General features: G+C 41.9%; 1 long non-coding RNA gene across 1 annotated transcript in view; it reads left to right on the top strand.

Annotated features, from left to right (window-relative positions):
• Positions 1–24,788, top strand: part of LOC129528205 (uncharacterized) — a 39,240-nt gene extending 14,452 nt beyond the window's left edge. Inside the window, exons 2-4 of the long non-coding RNA XR_008673419.2 lie at positions 10,685–10,753; positions 19,178–19,254; positions 24,474–24,788. This is a non-coding gene — a long non-coding RNA (uncharacterized lncRNA). The remainder of the gene's footprint in view (positions 1–10,684; positions 10,754–19,177; positions 19,255–24,473) is intronic.
• Positions 24,789–25,619: the final 831 nt, after the last annotated feature.

Here is a 25,619-nt window from a genome sequence, read left to right as displayed (position 1 = left end):
TCTGCTATTTCAAAATCTGGAAGCAGAGAGACCAAATCTTCCGCTGGCCTCCAGCTGACCTCTAATATTTCAGGCGTAATTACTGCATTTGCATGTGCAATTGAGTGTGATGTCAGCTACCCAGGCCAAGGCGCTTTTTGGAGTTTGCTGGGACCAGAACACACACAGACATTTCCATTTCAGATTGTGCCCAAGCAAGTGTAGACCATGGAGGTCATTTCTGACATTCTGGCCTTGTACCCTGATTCTGCACATACTATGCTGTTTTGATCACTCTGTTTCTCAGAAAACTACCATGGCTCCAAGGGCATTTCACGTCAGAGCCGACTGCTTAGTGATGAGCTGTCCAGGCCATTGTGCCTCACATCAGACACTCACTGCAGACAAGCAGACCCTCCCCTTCCCTCTGACCTGACTTCCTCACTACCACCTCTGCCCCATCCATTTACCGTTTCTTTCTCCTTTTCTCCAAACACTTCTACACATTTCTTCAAAATCCCCTTCTTCCATGTGATTCCACAAGCCATCAGCATAAATGCCAGGAACAACTTCGGTAACAAAAATCTCTTCCTAGTTTCCAAGATTTGATGACAGGATGTTGTAAAATTATTCCAGGACATGAATGTCCTAATACCGGATCCCACTTTGGTACCCTCTCTTTGACAATAATAACCACACTCTCACGTAAGTCGCCTCCTTTGATCCCAACCACAACCTCCTTTCGATGCCTTCACTTCCTTCCTGAGACTCAAATCCTAGGTCCTCTGCTGGGTTCCTAATGAGGAATCCTACAAGTCTCCCACATGACCTCTTGGTGGCATCTGACACTTTCCAGTACTCTCTTCTTGAATCTTTCTATTCTCTTGACTTTAATTTGTTTGTTTCTCCTGTTTTTGTGCCTGCCTCCGTGATTCTTCCGGGTCTCGCTCCCCAGCTCTCTCCTCCAGAATGGGAGTGCCTCCTCACCACCAGCAAGTTCTCAGCCCACTCCCCCTTCATGCCATGTAGCTGCCCCTGGTTGAGCTATAGGACTTGCTATAGGCTTGAACTATAGGACTTGAGCTGTAGGCTTGAGCTATAGGCTTGATCAGTAACCTCTTATATATAGGGACTTGAGCTATAGACTTGAGCTACAGGACTTGAGCTACAGGCTCGAGCTATAATCCCTATATTAGGGACTTGAGCTACAGGCTTGAGCTATAGGACTTGCTATAGACTTGAGCTATAGGCTTGAACTATAGGACTTGAGCTATAGGCTTGAGCTATAACCCTTATACTAGGGACCTCCACGTCTGGTCTCTACCCCTCAATGCCCACCTGGGTTCCGGCACCACATCTGCCCACTGGCTCTTCAAGCTAGAACCCAGCAAACTCAACCACCATGTATCAATTGCCTACTGTCTGAAATAAAAATCAGTCAGGCACACACCCTTCATATATCCACATCCATCTCAAACTCAGTATTTCTTTTTCTTTCTGCCAATGCTTTTTTGTGTGTTTCCTATGTAGTCAAGTATCTGGCTGTCCACAGTTAGAAATCTCAGAGTCCCCCTTAATACCTTCCTCCCCCTCAAACTTCCCATCTGATCTGAGAGCAATCCCTGTTGTTTCAATGCCAACAGTCTCCCTCCCATCTCTTAACTCTTCCTCTTCCCCACTGCTACTTCCTGAATTCAACCTTTCATCAGCTCTTGTCTTAACTGTTGCAATCCTCTTTTTTCTGGTCGCTCTTCTGCCAGCCTTACCCTCTTCCAATCTTTACAAGGCAAACATGTGAAGAGCTGCGTCACTGCCTGATGCTCAACCCCTGTTTCCCAAAGCTGTAGCCTACACTCCTGGAAACAAGCGCAGGGCCTTTCCAGCCCAACCTATGGACCTTGTCAGCTACATAGTCCACACCACCCTCCTCCTCTCTCTCCCTTCACCCTTTGCGCCAGCAAGACCAAACTTCCTGCTGTTTCTTGAGCATGCAAGCTTTTCATTCCTCCATGTCTTTGCAAATATAGTTTCTCCTACCTGGCAGGCCTTTATTTATTCTGCTCTCTGCCTGGTGAGCCCCTATTCATCCACTGGGCCCAACTCACTTCCACCATGAGCTTTTGGGGGTTTCTGTCTGCAGAGAGACACCCTTCGGTCCCCCATGCTTTTAGACCACCATGCTCCATGCCATGGCCCCTCAATTAGACAAGCTTTTCCTGCTTGCAGGACTCTGGACTGCTCATCAGCACTCCCTCAGCAACCAGTACAATGTGGCACAGCAGCTGCCAGTCTCTCTTTTGAATGAATGAAATCTTGTGGCACTAAATGATATCCTCTGGGTAACTAAATGCAGCTAGTTAGCACAATGCCTAATTTGGATTCTTTGTTCCTCTTCAATTGCAACCTGATAAAACTCTCATTATTCCTGGGTAGTGAGTGTGCATTCTTGGAGAAAAGAAAGAAACATTCTCAATTAATCCCCGCTCCCCAACAGGCTCACCTGCCTCACTCTGCAGGTGCAGATTGTGAAATTCATTTATCCAGCAGCACGCATGCAGGTATCTTGTATAACATTCTAATTTGTATTAGAGTAGCCATAAATTATTTTATGCTAAAATCAGTCAGCTACTAAGTACTTTGTAGACAGTACTGCAGTTGAATTTCTGTGTTGGTATATGAAAGATATTTGTGGGCAGGATTTCCTTTGCTTCAATCCATGGGGAGATGGCATAGGTTACACTTGCATAGTCATCAAGAGAAATGTCAGGCTCTGAAGTCAAACAAACTAGGATTTAAATCCTAGTTTCATCAACACGTGACCTGTGACATGTCACTTAACCTCTCTGCCTCTGTTTTCTCATCTGTAAAATGGAAAAAGTGAAGCCTCATGGCACCATTTTAAAAATGAGATGAGATCATGTCTTTAGAGCATTGATCACAGAGGAAGCCCTCAATCATAGTTATCACTCACTGTACTTAAGGCTTTATATATTATGTAACTATATACACATACAGGAGGATGTAAAAATATATATATATACACATACACACACATGCACATGTATAGTGTGTATATATACCACATGTATTTATACACACACATACACATTATACTGCCTGTAACAACATATAAACCTTACAACAACCGTATGATGGAGGTACTATAATTATCTCTACTTTACAGATGAAGAAACTGAGGCAGGTTAAGTAACTTGTCCAAAGTCACACAGCTAGTAAGTAGCAGATCTGAAATTTAAACCCAGGTAATTTAGATTCAAAGTCTGTGATCTTAGCATTCCATTAGAATGTCTCGCAATGTCTCAACGCACTCTTCAAGTCAATGAATGTTAACCATCATCATCATCATCATCATCATAATCCAGGATGCTAACCAGGCCTATTTCATATTACAAAAGTGCTCCAGCAAGCTCAGTCAGCTCTAGGATGGTAACTTTGTTGCACAAACAACACTGTACTAATCCTGGGGCTGCCCCAAAGGTCAATCTGGTGTGACACCAATGCATGGGTGGTAGGATACACTGTCGGGGGAGGCCCTGAAATTCCAAAAGAGCCAAGCCAGGATGCAAACTGGCATGAAGTCAGAGTGTGTGTCCCTGGCACAACTTCATCCCATTGCTGATTGCCTTCCTTCTTTTATCTGGATAAAGAGAGACCAGTTGATTCCCCCTCCCGACTAGCTCCAGCCAGACTGTGAGATTTTGCAATCGTGTCTGTCTCAGCTCACGGCCCCACAGAAATCAGACATAGAAGTACTTGCTTGGGTTGTCCACAATTCCATCCCTGAGACAGGAAATGAGAACTTCTAACCCAGTGTCACCGTTTTGTTGTAAAAATCACAATCACTTGTAAAATGTATAAGTGGAGTTAAATGCATCTTAGTGCCATGAGCTTGTTTACCAGAAATTTCATTTAGCCTTTGTTTTCTTTTCCTTCTTGTCATCACCTACGTTTATTGACCATCCTTCTTTACTCCCTTTTCCCCCATCCTCCATCTCCAAGTGTACTGTTTGCTTTGACCCCTGCTAAGGGTCTTAGTCCACTGCAATCTATGCAAAATATGCTTTTCTGGAGTATTTGTGCTTTTAGAACCAGGCAGATCTGCCTTTCAATTCTGATTCTGTTTGGCATTGGGCAAGTTACCCTCTATAAAAGCCTCAGTTTTGCACATGTAAAATGATTATAATAAAGAACCCATGTTGGGAAAGCTATGCTGATCATATGCAACCATAGCAGCAGCTATTCCTTCTTACTAAGAATTGGCACAAGTCCTCGATTACTGTGCTAGGTGCCTTTTCACAGTCTTACAGATGAAACTGCTGAATGAAGGAAGGGAGCATAGCGTCCCATCTGACACTGGCCTCTTTCCAGGAGGCACCTCTCCACCCTGATAGAAGGGAATGAAGTCTATCTCATCTGTCAGACCTTGGACATAGCACTGTGGCACAGGCACCGTCTCATTTAATCCTCATAAAAATCCTACAGGGAAGGTATTGTTTCTATGCCCATTTTACAGATGAAGAACTTCAGTTAAGAAAATAACTTGCTCGAGGCCACCCAATGAATGAGTGGCAGAGGAGGTACTCTTAATTACCGTGAATATAACAATATAATAAACAGTAGCGATGACAACAACAACAATTAGTGACTATCATGCATTTACCTTGAGCCAGGCACTGATGTAGGATTATTTCATGTAACCCTATCATCAACTCCGTGAGGCAGACACCATTCTTAAACCCATTTTATGTCGGGCGCGGTGGCTCACACCTGTAATCCCAGGACTTTGGGAAGCCGAGGCAGACTGATCACCTGAGGCCAGGAGTTCAAGACAAGCCCGGGCAACAAAGCAAGACCCTGTCTCTATAAAAAAAAAAAAATTAGCCGAGCATGATGGCATGTGCCTATAGTCCCAGCTACCTAGGATGTTGAGGTAGGAGGATTGCTTGAGCCCAAGAGGTCGAGGCTGCAGTGTGCCATGATCTCACCACTGCACTCCAGCCTGAGTGACAGAGCGAGACCCTGTCTCAAAAAATAAACAACCAAAAAGGACAAATGTGAGGCTTGAAAGGAAATGGTGTTGAGTGACTTGCTGAAGGCCCTGTCATTGGCGAGTAGACAGGACTGGCGCGTGGAACCTGGTGGTCTGTGTTCAGAGCCAGAACCCATCCTATATTGTTTCTTCAAAATGAAATCATGAATTTCTGTGTATAAAGAGCTTAGCCCAGTGCCTGGCACATACGAATTTCCAATATGCTATAACGGTTATTGTTACTATTACAACAATAGTATTAGTTTTCTATTGCTGTATAAAAAATTACCACAAATTTAGTGGCTTAAACAACACGCATTTTTCATCTCACAGTTTCTAGAGGCTGGGTGTCCCAGCACAGCTGAGCTGGGTGCTAGTAATTCAGTTCTGGCGTTATCTATCTTGATGGTAACATCAGACCTCACAAGGCTGCAATCAAGGTGTTGGCTGGCTTGCATTCCTTCTGGAGCTGAGCAGCCTCTTCCAGGCTTATGTGATCGTTAGCAGAATTCAGTTCCTTGTTGTTGTAGGACTGACTGAAGGCTCCTAGGTTCTAACTGGATGTTGGCTAGAGGCCACCTTCGGGTCCTAGAGGTCCCTGAGGGGGCCAGCCATGTGGCCTTCTCTGAAAGAAGCTCACATCAGAGCAACTGGCTTCTTCAAGGCCAGCAGGAGAATCTCTCCCTCCAGTCTAAAACGGAGTCTGATAGTCATAATCACAGGAATGATGTCGCAGCGGCTTTGCCATAGTCTATTGTCAGATGCAAGTCATAGGTCTCACCAAGCTCGAGAGGAGGGAGTTACACAGGTTGGGCCGCTGCGAGCCACCTTAGGATGTGGCCAGCACACATTCCTTGGCTTCAATTTTTCTTTTCTTTCCCACTTACCTTAATTTCCTTTTCATCTCCGAAGAGTACCCTCACCCATTTCATCCTCACCTTCATAGCCACAACAAAGCATTTTCTTACTATACCAGTAAAATGATCAGATTCATTCTATTTCCCAGATTTGTAGAAAGGTTGGGGGGTGGGGTAAGCACACTCGCTCTACCCTCTCTCGCAACACTTCTGATGCCAATTCTGAAGAAAGACACTCTGTTTCTCTCCTACTGTGCTTGCATCACAGCCCAGAACACTTCTGTGACCAGACACAGAGGGGATTTTCCCCACACACCATGCAGTTCTCCAGCAAACACCAACTGGGTATACTATACATCAATTCAATCCTGACATTATCTATCTGGAGTTAGCATTAGATCCCATAGGTTGGGTGTTAGGGAACTCTTTGCCAGGAACTGGGGACAAAGACCAAACGTCTGTCATATTACACCGCAGTAAGGATCCAAACCAAGGCCTCTCTTTTTCTTTCCATTTTATAAGACCATAGTTTATTCATTTTTCTTTCTTTCTCTTTGTTTCTTTTCTTTCTCTTTCTTTCTTTCTTTCTTTCTTTCTTTCTTTCTTTCTTTCTTTCTTCCTTCCTTCCTTCCTTCCTTCTTTTTATTTTCAGAGTCTCACTCACTCTGTCACCCAGGCTGGAGTGCAGTGGCATGATCTCCACTCACTGCAACCTCCATCTCCTGGGTTGAAGTGTTTCTCCTGCCTCAGCCTCCTGAGTAGCTGGGATTACAGGCGCCCACCACTACACCTGGCTAATTTTTGTATTTTTAGTAGAGTTAGGGTTTCACCATGTTGGTCAGGCTGGTCTCAAACTCCTGACCTCAAGTGATCTGCCCACCTCGGCCTCCATTACAAGCTTAAGCCACCATGCCAGGCCAGTTTATTCATTTTTAAACCACTGTATTGATATGTAATTTACATACCATAACATTCGAAGTGTATAAGTCAATGCACATTTACAGAGTTATACAACCATCACCATAACATAATTTTAGAACATTTCATCACCCCAAAAAGAAACTTCATACTCTTTAGCAGTCACCACCATTTCTCTTGTCTCCCTCAGCCCTAGGCAACAACTAACGTATTTTCTATCTCTATAGATTAGACTATTCTAGACATTTGACATGAGTGGAACCGTACAATATAGGATCCTTTGTGACTGGCTTCCTTCACTTAGCATAATGCTTCTGAGGTTTATCCACACTGCAGTGGAACCGTACAATATGTGATCCTTTGTGACTGACTTCCTTCACTTAGCATAATGTTTCTGAGGTTTACCCACACTGCAGTATAAACAGTATTATTGTGCCCATGGAGGAAGTTTAGTATACTATAGACAAAACAGCTGGAAAATGAAAGATTTCAACTTATCAAAATAGGGTTAGAAATAAACGTCTTTATTTACTTTTTCACCTCACAATTTTTTATGAGAACATACTATACCAAAGGCCCTGGAAAGATGATAAGACAGGTGAAATTGAGTTAGTCTGATAAAGAAAACCGACAAATACACAACGCTTTACCCTATAGGTCTGACTTGTTCTTCAACACACATAAATATCATGGAATCATATAAGGTGAAATTCAGGGTAAATTTTCTGTTATTTTTCGTTTTCTTTTTTTTTTTTTTTTTTTTGAGACTGAATCTCACTCTGCCACGGTGCTATCACAGCTCACCGCAGCCTCACCATTCTGGACTTAGGCAATCCTCCCACCTCTGCCTCCCAAGTAGCTGGGACTACAGGAACGTGCCGCCTCACCCAGCTATTATTTAAATTTTTTGTAAAGACAAGGTTTCATCATGTCACCCAGGCTGGTCTCGAACTCCTGGACTCAAGCAATCAGCCCGCCTTGGCCTCCCAAAGTGCTGAGATTACAGGCACCTGGCCACAGTAAATTTTCAACTCACTAGAATAAACAGAATCCAAAAGTAGTTTCTCTGAGAGGTGAATTGTATTTTAGGGGAAAAAAATAATGTTAACCAATACTCTCTGCTTTGAGTTATATTGAAGCTTGATGATTTTTATTTTTTTAATGGGGCAGGGGTTGTTTGGAAGATGTCACATCTTGGGAGTGTGCCTGAGAGGCCTGGCTTGCATGTCGTGTCAAAGAAATCGGGGCAGGGCCGGCATTTCTGTGGGGGCTGGTGCTGCCTGCCTTGACATCAGCCCTAGTCATCTCATTCTGCAGTGATGTGGTCATGGATGTATGTGCTCCAAGCCTGGAGGAATTTCACTGTGCTGTAACAGTTTTTCATTTACCGGAGGTCAGGGTTTGAATATCGAAAACACTTCTGATTTAGACAAGTTGAGGAATGATGAGACTAAAAGGTTTCTGTCAGCAAGAACTAACCTCTATGTGGGAACCCAGGATGTTGCACTGGAGTCACTAAAGGGCAAGTTCAAGAATCCTTAAAACGATGAAGTGTCTATCAGATCAGCTGAAGAAAACAGTAAAGTAATGAAACATATACCACAAATGTGATATTCGTAGTGTTTCCAAACATTCCTCTGGGAAAAGCAAGATGCTTGCTCAAGATTTTCAGACAGAGCCCCAGGACTTCAAGCTCTGGTCGTGGAGTGAGGCCAGAGTCTCACCGTGGGACCAGCCCCTCCCACGGACAGCAGCCCGGGCCTCCCATGACCAGCTGCTACCTTGGAGGAGGATGTCCTTAGAAGCAGGCTGATGGGGGCCTCAAGAAGATATCTCACCCCAAGTCCTTCCCTTCCCTGGCTGCTGATCTGAAATTCCACCATTAGAAATTTATATCTTTGCACCAAAGCAAATGCTCCTAGTAAAAAAACAAACAAACAAACAAACAAAACACACATCTTTTATCAGCCATTTACATCTCAGTGCAAATGTGTTTATCAGAGCCTTTGCCAAAGAGTCTTTTTTTTAGAAGGGAGGAGATGGAAAGAGCTAAGCACAAAAAAATGCCCAAGGATGAAGAAGTTACCAAAAGCCACAGAAGGGCAGAAAAGGAAGACAGGATGCACCAAAGATAAATAAACTTGGCCTCTTCCCATGGGTGCCAACTTGAGAGGATGAAGAGCTGACTCAAACTTATAGTAATCAAAAAGGGGAAAAAGGGATGCAAGGTAATTGCTGTGATATGCGGGAACTCAGAACTGTGCCTCCGACCATAAAGAGGAGGGAATAGGACCTGGACGATGGTTTATAAGCAGTGTCCATCCTCTCTCCAAGGGGCAATCCCATGAAGAACAACAGCAATGTGGAGGATTTGTCTGTGCTGCCCAAAACAAGGAAGAGGAAGCAAACACCTGTCTTACCAATCACTGGAATTCCTTTGTTTCACTTTAGCACACCACCAGGAGCCTAAATTCTACTTAATCGTGCACAGACTTTCTGCAGTTAAAGAAAGTAAGCAATGTTTGTCTAAAACAATGTGATCTTGGGGGAAAAGATGCCGTGACCCAGGACTCACACTGAGTTCCCGTTTCAGACCTATTAACAGGATGACCCCCAAACCTGGCAAGATGATGATTTGTTTATATAACGTGAAGATTTCAAAACACTACCAATGATTACAGCTCAGAGCTGTCTGATTCCATGGGAAATCAGGGAACCCCAAGAGAAGTCATTGAAGAATTAATCAGCTGCTTTCAGAAAATCCTCTTGGATTCCTCTAGTTGACATGGTTCCTGAAAACCATCATGCCTGTTTGAGGAGCCAAAATTACCTACACTTAGTGTCAGTTTAGGTTACTGGTGACAAACCTACACATAGTTCGACGGCCTATGTACAGACCAACAGCACTTTGGGGGATTTATCTGCCATTGATAAGGTACTGATCACTAACGAAGGGCGAGTTAAGGGAGACTCTTTAACATTCTGGTTTTTTTTTATTTCAATAGTTTTTTGAGGTACAGGTGGTTTTTGGTTATATGGATAAGTTCTCTAGTGGTGATTTCTGAGATTTTGGAGCACCCATCACCTGAACAGTGTACACTGTACCCGATACATGGTCTTTTATCTCTCACCCCTACCAACTTTCCCTGGCCCCGTCCCCAAAGTCCATTACATCATTCTTAGGCCTTTGCATCTTCATAGCTTAGCTCCCACTTATAAGTGAGAACATAGGATATTTGGTTTCCCATTCCTGACTTACTTTACTCAAAATAATAGCCTCCAGCTCCATCCAAGTTGCTGCAAAAGACATTATTTCATTTCTTTTTACGGCTGAGTAGTATTCCATGGTGTATATATACCACATTTTCTTCATCCACTCATTGATCGATGGGCACTTAGGTTGGTTCCATATCTTTGCAATTGAGAGTTATGCTGCTGTAAACATGTAGGTACAAGTGTCTTTTTCATATAATGACTTATTTTCCTTTGGGTAGATACCCAGTAGTGGGATTGCTGGATTGAATGGTAGATCTACTTTTGGTTCTTTAAGGAATCTCCATACTGTTTTCTATAGTGGTTGTACTAATTTACATTCCCACCAGCTGTGTGAAACTGTTCTGTTTCACCTCATCCATGAAGGGAGACACTTAACATCAACCCTAGGTGTGTATAGATCTACATCTTCCTTGTAAGATGTAGGTGTTCATGTGTTGTTTTTTTCCCAAAATATACGTGAATTGCTAAATTCAAAGAATAGGAGTGAAAGATTTAGATATGATGCTCCCCAAAATTATTTTGCCTGCTAAAAATACAGCTGAAATGCCTAGAAAAAGAAGTTCCAATTCTCTTTAACTTGTCTCACATCCGATTCTCATTCCAGATAATTTTATTCTTCCGGACTGGGAGGAAAAGGCCTACCTCACGAACTACAGTGTTAAAGATTCTCCCTGTAAGTGAATGTTTAATGAACTGCAAAACCCATCATAAAAAGCACTTCAGATGGCCTCAGTTACTCCACAAGCCAACTATGCCTGAAACACACAAGCTTATGCCTTGGTTGTCTTTTCAGTTGCCACAAGGAGCCTATACATTGAGAGTATTCCTTTTCTCCTAACACAGTGCTTTAAAAAACAAAAATTAAAAAAAAAAAACTTCCTTTTTACCATGGAGAATCTAACTGTATTTCTCCTCTTAGAGAGAACTGGTTCTGATATGCTTTTTAAAAAGTGTTTGTGGCATTTAAAAGTTCCCTACCTCCCGCACTTTCTCAAGTTTGAAAGAATACATCATTCGTAGTTTGATGTATCTCCAAAACCAAGAACACAATGCAAGGGAGTGTACACCATATTTCACTCCACCGTGGAGTCACAGCTTTTTCTTAGACATGGTTTTAGCATAAAGTAAATTGTATTTCCAGGATTGCTGCCAAATCCAACAATACAAATAATGATGACCAAAAACAGCAGAATGCAAGTGAACCAGAAGTGATGATGTTTCATAACGAAATCCCATAAATACTGTAAATATGCTTTGGTTTTACTTGAAGATTAATTAATTAAACCAAATTGGCAAAACTCCAACGTATAGAACTGTACTAGAAAAGAATTCAATAGAAACCCAGTGGGGATACAAATAATTTCTTAGTGCTTCTTAATGCAAATGAAGAGCTGTATATCAACAATCAATGATTCTGAAAATAGTGCTCAGAAGAATCTATTTGTTCTTTTTCTTCTTCTTCTTCTTTTTTTGGTACTGGCTATATAGTGATGATTTCCCAGAATCTCTGAGTTACTCCATTTCTGGATTGTAGGGATTTCTAGCAAATCATCATCATATCAGCATCAAATCATTCATAAAGCATCAATATGAATTTGCTCCCTGAATATTCTTCAACTGAGTGAAAGGAGTTGAGGAGATAGAGGAAGATAACTAACGTGTATTTCATATAGGAACTGTGCTAGGCTGTTGCATGATTTTCTTATTTAATAATCATAAAACTGACATAGTTACTATTATCTCTATTTTACAGGTAAATAAACCTAAACAGTGAAAAGTAAATTATTAAAGTTCAAACATATTGGAAGTGGGAAGGAGTAAACAGGGGCTTTTGGGGAACGTTGCTGTACTCTGTGTGTATTGCTATGTTCGCCATCATTCAAGAAATTCAGGTGAAGATATTGGCTCAGCTTAAAACAGCTTTAGCCCACAAGGCCATGTTCTTCTGACAGCAGTACTACTCTAAGACAGAGCCGCATGGGTCTCAGCCTCTTGAGCATTACATCTTTACTGGGGTAAGGTTTGCCAAAATGAGGGAGAAAAGATTTTAAGCAATACTATAACATGGTATTAAATAACACTGAATCAAAATTATTCTTTTGGGCTTTTTAAAAATTGAGATAAAATACACCATTTTAACCATGATGAATTTTAAAGTGTGTCATTCAGTGGCTTGTAGTACATTCACAATACTGTGCAAACAGCACTTCTCTTTGAATCCTTCAGAATGTGTCAAAGAAAAAGTCTCAGTTTGTTACTGGAATATCTTTAATAATGCTCTCGTACTTGATTATTTATGTTTAAAAAATAAAAGCCAGCTTAGAGGCTTTGGTAAACAAGCATACAGCTAGAGTGTGATAATATAAACTTGATTTGGGGTGTTTTGTGAGGGGTACATTTATTTTTTATTTGATGTGAATTTCTATGTATGTAGCCACAAAATTTCCTTCTTAAGTACATATTTAAGTGAAATGGTCAGTTGATTTAATAGTAGCATTAGTGGTAGGATGAGTAGTATTAATGGTAGGATTAGTAGTATTCATGGTAGTATAGTGGTAGATATGGCCAGGAGTCAGAAAGGAGGAACATGAATGACAAAGTACTGGGACCACCCTTCTGGTGGTGGGACAGACAGCAATGGGAGGGTCGTGTGATGAGCATTTAGGAGGAGGAGCATAAGAAGAATGAAAATCCAGTTAAAACATCATAGGAATGGTGGGCTAGGACTTGTGAAGGTAGAGTCTAATCATAAATCCCAGAGCGCAGGCTGGTCCTGACTCTGCTTTCCTGTTGAAAGCTCACTGGCCCATCCTGCCTTCCACAGTGGTTTAGAAAGGATTCGAAGCAGCAAAACACCCTGCCTCAGAGCAGTAGGAGATCCATTTGCAGACTGGTCATGAGAACCAGGGACAGAAAACCATGATGGCTCCAGGAAGGACCGACTGAAAGGAAGCTTAGAGACGGCGGGGATTGCTGAGGGCACAGCTAACAACTATGGGCTGTAATAGAAGGAAATGATTCTGTCTCCCAATAACTGGTAAGAAAGGAGGTAGAGAAGAGAGGCAAAGCCAGGGGCTGGAGAGGTGATTAATAAACAAAGTGCGTGTCCTTTTGCCCTCAGGCTCTCAGATGAAGGCGTGTAGTTGGAGCCGCGGTGTGGGAGTGGGTGTGTGGAACGAGTTGTCTTCCCTCCGGTGGAGCTGCTCACAGGCCCATTTGTGCAGGAAACTGACTGCATGCCTCAGAAGTGAGGCTCTGCTGCTGGAAGATCCTTCCCTGCCTACAAATCTGTTTCTAATGATTCACCATTTGTAAATGGAACTCCCATCCAAGCCTCTTCATTAGCAAGAGGTTATCAAGAAGAAAAATGGGGCACCCATCTGGAGATAAAAATTCCTGATGCCTAACAGATTGTCAGGAAGATTTCCAACCCACCTGACTTGAAAACAATGCACGTGTAAACACACACACACACACACACACACACACACATAAACACACACAGTCACTCCAGAGCTAGTCTTAGCCAGAATATTTATTCATTCTAGGTATCCAATGTATATTAGACTATTTACTACATGCAAGACAGAGGTTTGCGTTTTAAAATGCAACTATACATGAAAGAAAACATTAAGCCTTCATTCCTGTAGAAACTGGTATAACACAGTACAATGAGAATTTCTCCCCTAACGTCTTGGAATATGAGGCTTTGATCCACGGAAATCGCATTTCCCCACGGTTACTGCCGCATTTCTTTGTTTTCCTGCCTGCAAAACTTGTCCCATGAGCTGTTCACTGTCCCCTTGTCCACTTCTTCCCCTCCTGTACTCACTCCTCCCTTGCTTCTGCCCTTATCATGCCTCTGAAACCTGTCTTGTCAAAGTCATCAGTGACTTTGTGTTGTCAAACCTAATGGTCACATCTTGGTCCTCATTTTTTTGACTGCTAACAGAATTGGATAGAGATGAACCTGCTAACTTGAGACTCTTGTCTTGGATTCTGTAACACTAAACCCTTCTGATTTTTATCCTCTTCGCTGGCCACTCCTCCTCAACCTTCCTCCCCTCATGCTGCTTCTACAAGTAGGAGAACTCTAGGGCTACACTTCAGCTCTTTTCATTTCTCTGTCTACAGGCTTTTCCTGGGTGAAAAAATCCCATCCAGTCCTGAGGGATTCAATACCATCTCTCAGCTGGCAACTCCAAATTTCTCTCTCTAGTCCTGACTCTCCCTGGAATTCTGGGCTCAGTCATCAGCTATCTACCTGATATCTCTCACTGTAGGTCCAATAAGCATTTCAGACTTAACCTATCCTAAACAGAACTTTGATTTCTCCTCCCATATTTCTTCCTCTGTCTTTCCCTTCTCAATCAGTGCATCAGCATCTAAGCATTGATGAAAACAATCCATCATGGTGAAAATTCTGGTGAAAATCATGGAAAAAAGTGGTGAAAACAAAACCATCATGTCTTGACAAGATGATTGCCTTCTACCTAGCCTTCCTGCCTCCACTCCTCTACTCAAAACTCTGCAATGACTAGCCAGGTGTGGTGGTGTGCACCTGTAGTCCCAGCTACTCGGGAGGTGGAGGTGAGAGGATGGTTTGAGCCTGGGAGGCAGAGGTTGCAGTGAGCTGAGATCATGCCACTGCACTCCAGCCTGGCTGACAGAGCCAGTCCCTGTCTAAACAAACAAACAAAAAACTCTCCAAGGGCCAGAGCCACCAGCTCTATGATTTGCCCACCTGCCCACCTCCCCGTGGCCTTGTCTCCCCTGCAACCTCTCTCCTTCACTCCCCTCCCTCCTTGGTACCTGCGTACCACTCTGCCTACGTGCCATTCAGGCTTCAACCTCCAGGGCTCCACACTTGCCATTTCCTCTTCCAGGACACCCTTGCCCCAGAGAGCAATGTGGCTCACTTCCTCATTTCTTTGCTTAAATATCACTCCATCAAAGAAGACTCCCGATTATCTTATCTAACTCTAGCCATCCCTTCACAATGCTTTGCTTAACTTCAAAGCCCTGTCACTACCTGACATAAGATGTTTATTTATTATCTGTCCCTCTCTATGAGAGAATAAGGTCTCAGGAGCAGGGACTTGACCCGTTCTGTTCACTGCTCTACTCCCAGAGCCTAGAAGAGTGCCTGGCCCATAGTAGATGTTAAATCAATATTTGCTGAATGAATTAATAAATCTTCTTCTTTTCCCTACTCCTCATGTTCAAGCCATCTGAAAAATCATTCTTTCATCTCAATCCCAAATCCATCCAACTTTATCCTAGGTGAAGCCACCATACTCTCTCTCCAGGACCACTGTCTAGTGTCCTAACTGGCCTCCCTGTTTTCTCTCTAAAATCCATTCTCCAAACAGCAGCCAGTGATTCAAAACACAAATCAGGCTCCTCGCTGAATACTCACAAAGGGTTCCCAATGCTCTTTGAATAAAGTGCAAACTTTGAATCCTGGTCTAAAGGCTATGAGAGGTCTGGGCCTCACGACCGCTCCCCCCTCACTGTGGTCCTTTTCCCTGAGGCTTCTGCCACCCTTCTTCTCCCTGTGCCTTGAACACATCAGGTTTGTTCCTGCCTCAGTGATTTGCAAATGCTGTACCATCTCTCCAGACAGCTCTTCCCCCAGACAACCACATAACTGGGACCTATCCAAGTTTGAGTGAAATATCACCTTCTCAGAGATCTTTCCTGGTCCTCCATCTAAGTTAGGCCCCAGCCCATCACTCTGTTTCAGGTTAGTGTGTCCTATTCTCTTCATAGCACATGTAAGCATACTGTTTATTCACTTGTATATGTTTTTTAACTTGCTATTCTTAGTAAAATATTCTCCTTTGTTCCCCATATATATTCTCAGTACACTATATAAATATGGTGTTATTGTTGTTATTGTTATTAGTAGTAGTAGTAGTAATAGTATTTGGAAATGGGGTCTCCCTCTGTTGCCCAGGCTGGAGTGAGCACAATGGCATGATCCTGGCTCACTGCAGCTGATATGGTTTGGCAGTATCCCCACCCAGATCTCATCTCGAATTGTAACTCCCACAATTCCCACATGTCATGGGAGGATCCTGGTGGGAGGTAATTGAATCATGGGGGCAGGTCTTCCCCATGTTGTTCTTGTGATAGTGAATAAGTCTCACGCAATCTGAAGGTTTTAAAAACAGGAGTTTCCCTGCACAAGCTCTCTCTTTGCCTGCTGCCATCCATGTAAGACATGACTTGCTCCTCCTTGCCTCTTGCCATGATTGTGAGGCCTCCACAGCCACGTGGAACTGTAAGTCCATTAAATCTCTTTCTTTTGTAAATTGCCCAGTCTTGGGTATATCTTTATCAGCAGTGTGAAAACAGACTTGTTTTCCTGGGCTCCAGCCCAGCAGCCTTGAATTCCTGGGCTCAAACCTTGAATTACAGCAGCCTTGAATTCCAGAGGTTCAATATTATTGCTACTATTATTATTAATTTCTTTTATTATTAATATTCATCAACTATTAAATGGAGTTAAATTTGGTAGCTTTTAAAATTTTTTCTTGGACAAGTAATTTTTCTTAATAAAACGACTTCAAATCTTGGGATGAATTTAAGATATTATTTGTATTAGTGAGGCTAATTAACTGCAGCAAGCAACACCAGAAACTGCAGCAAGCAACACCAGAGGCAACGCCAGAGGCATAAATCAATGAAAGTATATTTTACATACATTTCGATGTTCAATGAAGGAGTTCTATGAGCAGCATTCCATACAAAGGTCCCAGGACCCAGGTTCCTTCCATCTGTGGCTCTGCCATACCCTCCCTTCAAACCTTCCACTGTCATTTCCTATCTATCCCGTCAGCATGCAAAGAGAAAGAGCAAGGTAAGAACCTCCACGGAGATTTGGGCGGCCAGGCCCAGAAGTGGAAGACAACACAACACCTTTATTCACATTCCGTTGATGAGAGCTTGTCATATGGCTCCAACTTAACTGCCAGGGAGGCCAGGAATGCCCAGGAGGAGGGGTCAGGACTGGCAAGCATCTCCTCAGTCTCTGCCACACCATTCTTGTTCTCCATGGAGCATGGTGACTTCCAGGTGTCTGCCTCATAAGCAAGTTTGATTATGGCCTTTTAGGTACTTGGGGTTTACAGAAAGTGATGAATAAACCTCAACAGATAGGGAAGACCAAAATGTTCCTGGCTCTGTCAGAGCAAATGAACATGAAACTCTGCCAGAACAATTCTAACCCCCTCTCACCCAAGCATGTGCCTTCATGTTTTTCTGCATTCCTACGAGCACAATATTTGGGCCCAATTCTAGCCATAACACCAACCCAAACTTTGCAATGTTCAACAGCAACTTGAGACTCTGAATTTCAAGGCCTATTTTCTTGCTAAGACAAATGGATTTTGAGAGCCACGGGTTTTAGTTTTGACTGGTGGTTTCTCCCTTTTAACTCTTCTTAGACTTCACTTATTTTTGTTTGGCTGTACATGATCTTGTCCAATATCATGGGAAACAGCACACATAAATCAATTATCAATAGTTCAGCCAGGGTGGGAACAAATTCAAACAGACAGTTCTAAAGCAATATATTTAAATCTTTTCTAATTCTTTGTAAATTAAATCCAGTGAGGATAGCCCGCATATCCCAGTGAGGAAATTTTTATTTTCTCGTCTTCTTTCTTGGTTTAATCTCATTCACCTTGGGCTTATTCTGTGATCTGCATCTCTTAATTGTTTCCCTCAAGTAATCAATGGAAATAACAAGGCCATAAAGACAAGAAACAAAGATATATATCAGAACAGTGTGGAATTTCATGTATAAAATAATAAGATCCAAACCCCAGTTCCACACCATCAACAAGTATGGGAAATTAGAGCAAAATACATGAAATGAATGTGTTGACTCCTACATGGTTCTCATTTGTTGATTTGTTCAATAACAATTAAATACCAAATTATAGCCAGCTAGACAAAACAAAGAACAGAAAGCAGTTGAAAAGAGAAGATGTACAATCATGTAGCAACCTTAATAGAATAACTATGTAGCAACCTTCACATAATCTTCAATTCGAAGTAACTTGACAAATACAGACCACAGTTCGAAATATCACCTCAGAAAGATGGATTGCTGTGGAATGGGTTGAGAGCAGGAAGTCTTCAGGAAATTAAAGGAAAGGCATCATGTGGATTGGGGGAGAGGAGGTTATACAGGGAGGGCAGAAGATAAGCAGACAAGAATATGGGAATATCAGAAAAAGAAGAGAGCATGCTGAAAACTATGTGACTGAAGTCAGGCATGCATAGTGGGATGCTCTGTGAAAGAAAGTTGAAAAATACGGTCCATGGAGCAAGGCTCATTGTTACTAGGCTGAGCCCAGACTTGAAGTAATCAGAAATAAGGAAATAGTGGAGGGTCTTAATCGGGGGACAGAGCTGATGAAAGCAGTGATGAATCTGGCCGCAGGCAGGAGGATAGATTGAAAGTGAGGAGACCAGTAAAGAGGATGTTGCAAAAGTTTATATGGGACTTGATAGGGACTTGGCTCTGAGAGGTGACAGCTGACACGAAGACCCGGGGACAAATCCAAGAGTCTCTGTGGAGAAAGGAAAGATGCTTGTAAATAAAGCAGTAAAGGAGAGGAAAGAGGAAATGAAAACCCTGGGGATGAGAATACGGGTGGTGGCATTGAAGACAAGAGGAATTTATCAAGTAGAGGATGCATTTTTTTCAGATTAAATTTTGTGACATATATTTATGAGTTAGTCATCCATGGAATATTTCTTTTTAACTTCTGATTCTAAGACACATGGTTAAAATTAAGGTTAATATTCTTGTTGGCTTTAGTTTTATATAACTTTGAAATTTACAAGGTTGGGGGGATTGAGAATACGCATCGAGATATTATATGTTGCCAGGTCATGTTTTAATCTTTAGCAAAATAGCAGAACAGTGCTACATGTAATCAAAACATATTTTACTAGGAGAATCAATCAGAGCTCAAGACAAAAATGGTTCTTGGATAAGGATAGCTGGTATAAGACAGCTAATTGATCTTTTAAGGATCATGTGAATTTTTTACCTGACATTTTCTCTTCTTTTTTATAGTTACTTCGGTAACAAACAGAAAGAGGCCCAACCGATGCCGAAATCCAAAGAAAAATAGACACTCGACACAGAATAAGGTAGATACCAGGAAAGATGTTTTTAAAAATCTGGTGAAAAGCAAAGCATGCAAATTTCAGGAAAAGAGAAATGTCTGTATGTGAAGTGAATGTAAACATGAAGATCTTCCAGGAGCAAATGGGAAAGGCAAAAGAATCAGCAAAACACCCCACCCAGAACAGAGGCTTTGGAAGAAAGTTGTGGTAAATAAAAGTAAACTGGAAATCTGGAGCTCCTCAGATTAGAAATGTGTAAATCACCACAAAATAAAATCAAATACAATATTTAGCAGTAGACTTTAGCCTTTGGCATTGTCAAAAGTACAATCTTTTCTCAGATTCTGGAGTTTCCAGTTTACTAGAAAAGTGTACCTTCAGTGCCAGAATAAAGGTGGCCTGCCTCTTGTAATGCTATGGAGGGTAGAAGAGAGCCATTGGGAACATGGATAAGTTCTGCATTAGAATTTTAGCTGGGTGCGGTGGCTCACGTCTGTACTCCCAGCACTTTGGCAGGCCAAGGTGGGCAGATCACTGGAGGTCAGGAGTTCAAGACCAGCCTGACCAACATAGTGAAATCCTGTCTCTACTAAAAATGCAAAAATTAGCCCAGTGTGTTGGCACACCCCTGTAGCCCTAGCTACTTGGAGGCTGAGGCAGGAGAACTGCTTGTACCCAGAAGGCAGAGCTGTTTGTTTGGGACCTCTGCCATGGAGTTCCCACAGACAAGACTGTAGAATTAAATAGCTCCCAAAATGTAGATACATAGATGTGATTATAGAAGAAGCAAGTTGGGGATTTATTTGAAATTAAGGTATGTATAAATATTTCTAATTGACCTCCAATATCATTATTCCCTTCTTGCTCAGTAACAGAATTCCCAAAGGTTAGCAGGGCACTTGGCTGCATAAAATAAAGACTAGCTTTTTTTTCGCAGCTGAGATGTTGCCCTACAACAAAGTTTTGGTCAATGGATTATAAGAGGAAGTCGTGTGTGCAATTTCAGGGAGTATGCCCTGTTGCTGTTCCTTTCTCCTTTCCTGCTCACTGAAATCTAAGCGTGATGGCACAGGCTACAGAAGCCATCTCAGACCACAAAGTGAAAGCCACATTTTGAGGACGGTGAGACAAGAAGAGAAGAGCCTGGGTCCCTGATGATAAGGGAGCAATCGTACCAACCATAGATAGTGTTTACTTGAAAGTGAGATCAACTTCCACTTTGTTAGAGTCCCTGACAATTACCTAACTACTAAAATTATCTCAGGATAACTCAAACTTACAGAGGCAGGACAGGCTTGACCCAAACCAAACTGGTGTACAGCTTCTTGCACTAAAAAGCAGAAAGCTGCATTCAAGGTAGATATTAGGGTGAGTCTGATCAGTGTGAATGAACGTGAGTTTTAGTTTTAGTTTGACAGTGAGAAAAAAAGGAAAATGAAGTACCCACCTAATTAGGTAACTGACAAGGCGGGGCTTGGGGAAAATGAAGCCAACATACCTATCACTTTCTGCTTAGAAACACACAAAATAGAAAAGGGGGATTCGGCTCTTGAGCTGAAAGTGAGGGGCTTTACATAGCAATCATTAGCCAACAATGGACTAAGAGCTTCCTGGTTATAAACATGGGACAGAATGGAGGGTGTTTCCCAGAAAAAAAGTGCATTGTAAGGAACAAAATCAACAGCAACCTTGGAAAATGTTTGCAGGGCTAAGAAAATACAGTAGAATTTTCCTAGGCAGAAATTTCACAGTTAAATCATGAATATGTGGCAACAGGGTTTTACTATAAGCCAAATATCTATGAGATAAAACTGGAAATATTAAATGAAAGTGAAGAAATCACAAGATTAAGCAAGGTAGAAAAATGATGGACCTCGTTTAATCATACAAACTGGCTAAACACCGTTTGGTAAGGAGTGTGGGGATCAAACAAATGACTGCTCTTTAGAATTCACAAACAAAGGAAATATCACAGTTGGGCTTTAAGAGCCAGATAAGAATTTACAGAGAAAGTATTTTCATAGGAACCACTATGTAATCATGGTTACAACACAATTTAGTTCCACATTCTGGCAGAAAATAAAAAATATCCATTATTCAGTTACCCAGTTTTAAAAAGGGAACTGTAATTAACTCACAAGCAGTGAATTGGAAACAACAACAACAAAAGCATTACAAGGAATCATATAAAGAAAAATTAATTGAGAAAACCAGGTTATTGTTTAAACATTACTAGAAACCAAAGGAAAGTACTTGCCAGAGATTTAAAAAAAAAAAAAAATCTGATCCTTAAAAAAAAGAAAAGAAAAAGAAAAAAATCTATATGACCACTAATAGTTAAAAACAAACAAAAAACAAAAGCCACTTCTATTTTAGGAAGAATACTTTTTTTTTTTAATTTGAGACAGTCTCGCTCTGTTGCCTAGGCTAGAGTGCAGTGGCGTGATCTCAGCTCACTGCAGACTCCGCTTCTCAGGCTCAAGCAATTCTCCTGCCTCAGCCTGCCAAGTAGCTAGGATTACAGGACTGTGCCACGATGCCTAGCTAATTTTTGTGTTTTTAGTAGAGACGGGTTTTCACCATGTTGCCAGGTTGGTCCTGAACTTCTGACCTCAAGTGATCCACCCACCTTGGGCTCCCAAATTGCTGGGATTACAGGCATGAGCCACCGCGCCTGGCCTCTTTTTTTTTTTTTTTTTAATGTAAAGGTTGACCAAGTGAGACTCACAGGAACAGGGGACACACAGATTGTGAGGGACAGGTATAAACCAGAAACTGCTGGGAGCTTTCAATGCTGGAGTAAGAGAAAGAGGAAGTTCAGCTGGAAGTCTGTGGGACCTCCTTTAATCATGGTACAAAAGATTTAATAGATGGAAGTTAAAAAAAGAGAGAGCAAGAAAGAGACTAAATGAAGATTTTAGGGAAGTTTTGTCTCCCAAATTCCATTTGAAAATACTGATTGGAAACACTAGAACAAGCAGCAATAAATGCCCAGAATGTTCTAGATGTGGCTGATAGAACAATGTCATCAGAGCCAGAGAGCTACTCAGGAGCTCTGAAGAAAGTATTTCCCAAAATGTATAAGAAGCCATAGTCGACACGTGACTTCTGATCGCCAAGTAAGCATCTCTTCTGCATGAATATCTTCAAAAAATGTACAAACTAAACAGAAGCTTCACTTATATAACAGGTAAACTAGTAGAAGAGAAAATCAAGCAGAAATCCTCCATATTTTTCAAATGTGGCAAAATCGGGGAAATCAGGCTAAAGGAATCTAGTATTTTAGGAGAGAAATAAACATGAAGACTAGGAGAATTCGTGGACTAAATTTATTTAGAGGTTTAAGTTTCTCAATATGAAAAGAAATAATTTACATGGAAAGAAATAATTTAATCTTACCTGAAATATAACTTGGCCTATTTTAAAAAACAAAACAAAACTCAGATCTGACCGAGGCCTTACAGAGCAAAGTAGTTTATCTTGATAATTTCTTGAGGGTATGCAGAAAAGATGCAGCATTGCACATTGCATAGCACAGTGCTAAAATTCTTTCAATATCTCTCTTCTCAAAGAGCGTGAGTGTGCGTGTGTGTGCACGCCCCCACTTCACCCTCCTCACCCACATAGACCCAAAAGTTAGTTTGATGGCATTCAGCAAGAGAAAACCCCTCATTTGGCCCAAATATTAACCATCTACAGTTCTTTAAATATGCTCTTGGGAATATTCAATTCACTCTGCCATGTAAGACAGAAAACGTTTCAGAAGAAAATCAAAACATCGTTCTATCTTTGCACACGTGGAAAAAAGTGATGATGATAACAACAGCTAACACTTTCATAGCATTTACTAATGCTTTATGTATATCAGCTCCTTTAATATGGCTTATTATCATTATCAGCATCATCGTTATTCCCTTTATACGCATGAGCAAACTGAGGTCACACAGCTTAAGTAGCAGGACAGGTTTCTGACCCTGTTCTTTCTTCTGGCTCCAGAATAAGCGTTTTGTTACCACCACTATATGGACTCTTTTCTCTCCCCAGTGGCTTTCTCTTCCTGGGTCTTCTCTGTGGATGGCACCTTTGCATGGCTCCTACCTACTTCTCCCTCCCCTTTACCACTCAGTACCTGGGCACACGTGGATTCCTCCAGCAGCCGCTCCCTGCCTGTGATTTTGCAGAAACATGCAACTACTCTCACGCACACTCACGCTCACACATGCATACGTGCAAACTCACTCTCACACTCACACAAACTCACACACATACCATCTTTCCTCCTTACAGCCAGAGTGTGGGGGTGTCCAGCACTTCAAGCACTGAAAGTCAGCACTTTTGCTTCCTGCCTAGTAAGAGTAAACAAACAAGAAAATAAATAAACAAGAACACAAGTATCCACTTTTTAAATGATTTAAAACACAGATGTTGAGTGCAGTGGGGTGTCAGGAGACTAGATCTCATCGTTTCTGGACACTTGAGGGTAAAATTAGGAACAAAATGTATTTGAAATCTTCCAGAAATTTGCTTCCTGTGGCTCTAAGAGTGGAAGCAAGAATGTGTCTTCTGGGCACACTTTTCTTGGTTCTGGAAGGGAGCAAGTTGACGATCTCAGGGTAGAGGCCACTCTGGGTCCACGCGGCGATAGATGCCAGGGCCTGTCCCAAGCACGCCCTCCCAAGAATATTAGCACCAAAACTGGCCATGCAGGGAGCAAATTGTAAATGTAGTAGTGTTGGGAGCAGGCTAGTTTGGGGAGTGAGTTGGTGTGTGTGTTGCAGACTGGAGGGAACGCTGTTCCAGGAAGAGGAAGAGCAGGCCAGTGGGAATCAAACTATTTTACCCTTTAAAGAACAATTGTGTGCCTGCAGCAGTGACCCAAAAGAGAGATCCAGGCACAGCTCATTCGCTGGAACAAAACCAGCAACAGTGAAGTGTTCTTGGAACTCAGCAATAGGGCTCCTCCAGCCTCAACAGGGCACCTGAGTTCTGGGCCCAGCATGAGAAGATGGGCACCAATAAGGCCCCGCCATAGTTCCTGTCCATATAAGGGGAGGGAGGGGCTAAGAGAGGAAGACAGGATTTCCTACTTCTCCAGGCATGTGAGGAGTAGAGAAGGTATTAATTTCAAAAAATATGTGAAATGTGACTTTATTTGTTCCTGTATGTGTGTGAAATGGGTCATATCAATGACATTGGCTATTATTATCATTTCTTCCTTCTCCCACTCTCCATTCCATCTCTAGAACCATGGCCTGGACCTACTACCTTCTTCAGACTTCCTGAGACCAACATTACAGATCACCGTTTGACCCTATTCTGCTGTGACATCATTTCTTCATCAAAGGACACCTGTGCTTTTGTGATATGTTTATGTTCTAGTCTGCTCCTCAAATTTTCAGGACCACAAGATGCATTTTGTCTGTTTACTCTGTATGATCCAATGGTTGTAAGTTGATTTGCACTAATTAAGCCCACAAAAGGCTGATTCATAAACTGAGAGAACAATGTGTTAAATTACAGAGAAAGATTAAACTGGGGTGAGAAGCAAGGACATTCATTTGAAAGGCCACTGTATTTGGGGTGAGTCCACCATAGAAGCCAAACAGCAAAGCAAAGCATGGCCTTGTCAACACAGAATCAATGCAAAGCTGTTTGTATGTTGTCATGTGATATTTCTAGAAAGTTCTGGTAGACTGAGAATTTGCCTTTCATGATGGTTATGCTTGAAAAACCAAGTCCAGTATTTAGAATGAGATGGTCTTCTCCCTGGAGGGTGCCAGAGTGACATTGATAAATGTTACAGTTCAACCCTCATTTTTCCCATTGTCAAAGAAAGATATTCTCATTCTGTTTGTACTTGTCATTGTGCTTAGATTATCAAACTTACAGGTAACTTTTATCAATTATACTTTGATGGGTAATTTAGATTGTGGCAAATAAATCTAAGCATTGTAGTGCAGCACCTAGGGGCTGGAAAAACATTGGCAATCATCTAGTTCAGTGGTTTTCAAATTGCATCTCATGGACCCAATGGGCTGCTGGATTAGGTAGCTAGAGGTGTGAGGAGGAAGCTGAGTAAGTAGGCTGTGGTCGGCCATCATCCCCTTGTAAGGAGCTTGAATTATTCAAAGTGCAGTAGTCACTGATACATTTTAGTATAGAGTGACACAATGAAGTTTACATTTTAAAGAATCAATTTGAGTGAAGTGATTGGAGAAGGCAAGCGTAGACCACCAAGGAAGTTATATAGCATTTGTCCAGAGCAGACATGGTGGTGTTGGGGATCAGGGTAATAGCAATAGAGTTAGAGAGAAGTGGATGGATTTCAGATGTAATTTAAAGTTACAATCAGATAGGACTTGGCTAGTGAGGAAGCAGAAATTATCAAG

The sequence above is a fragment of the Gorilla gorilla genome, chromosome 17, assembly GCF_029281585.2.
Source record: "Gorilla gorilla gorilla isolate KB3781 chromosome 17, NHGRI_mGorGor1-v2.1_pri, whole genome shotgun sequence".
NCBI lineage: Eukaryota > Metazoa > Chordata > Mammalia > Primates > Hominidae > Gorilla > Gorilla gorilla.
This window is presented reverse-complemented; position numbering and strand designations above follow the sequence as displayed.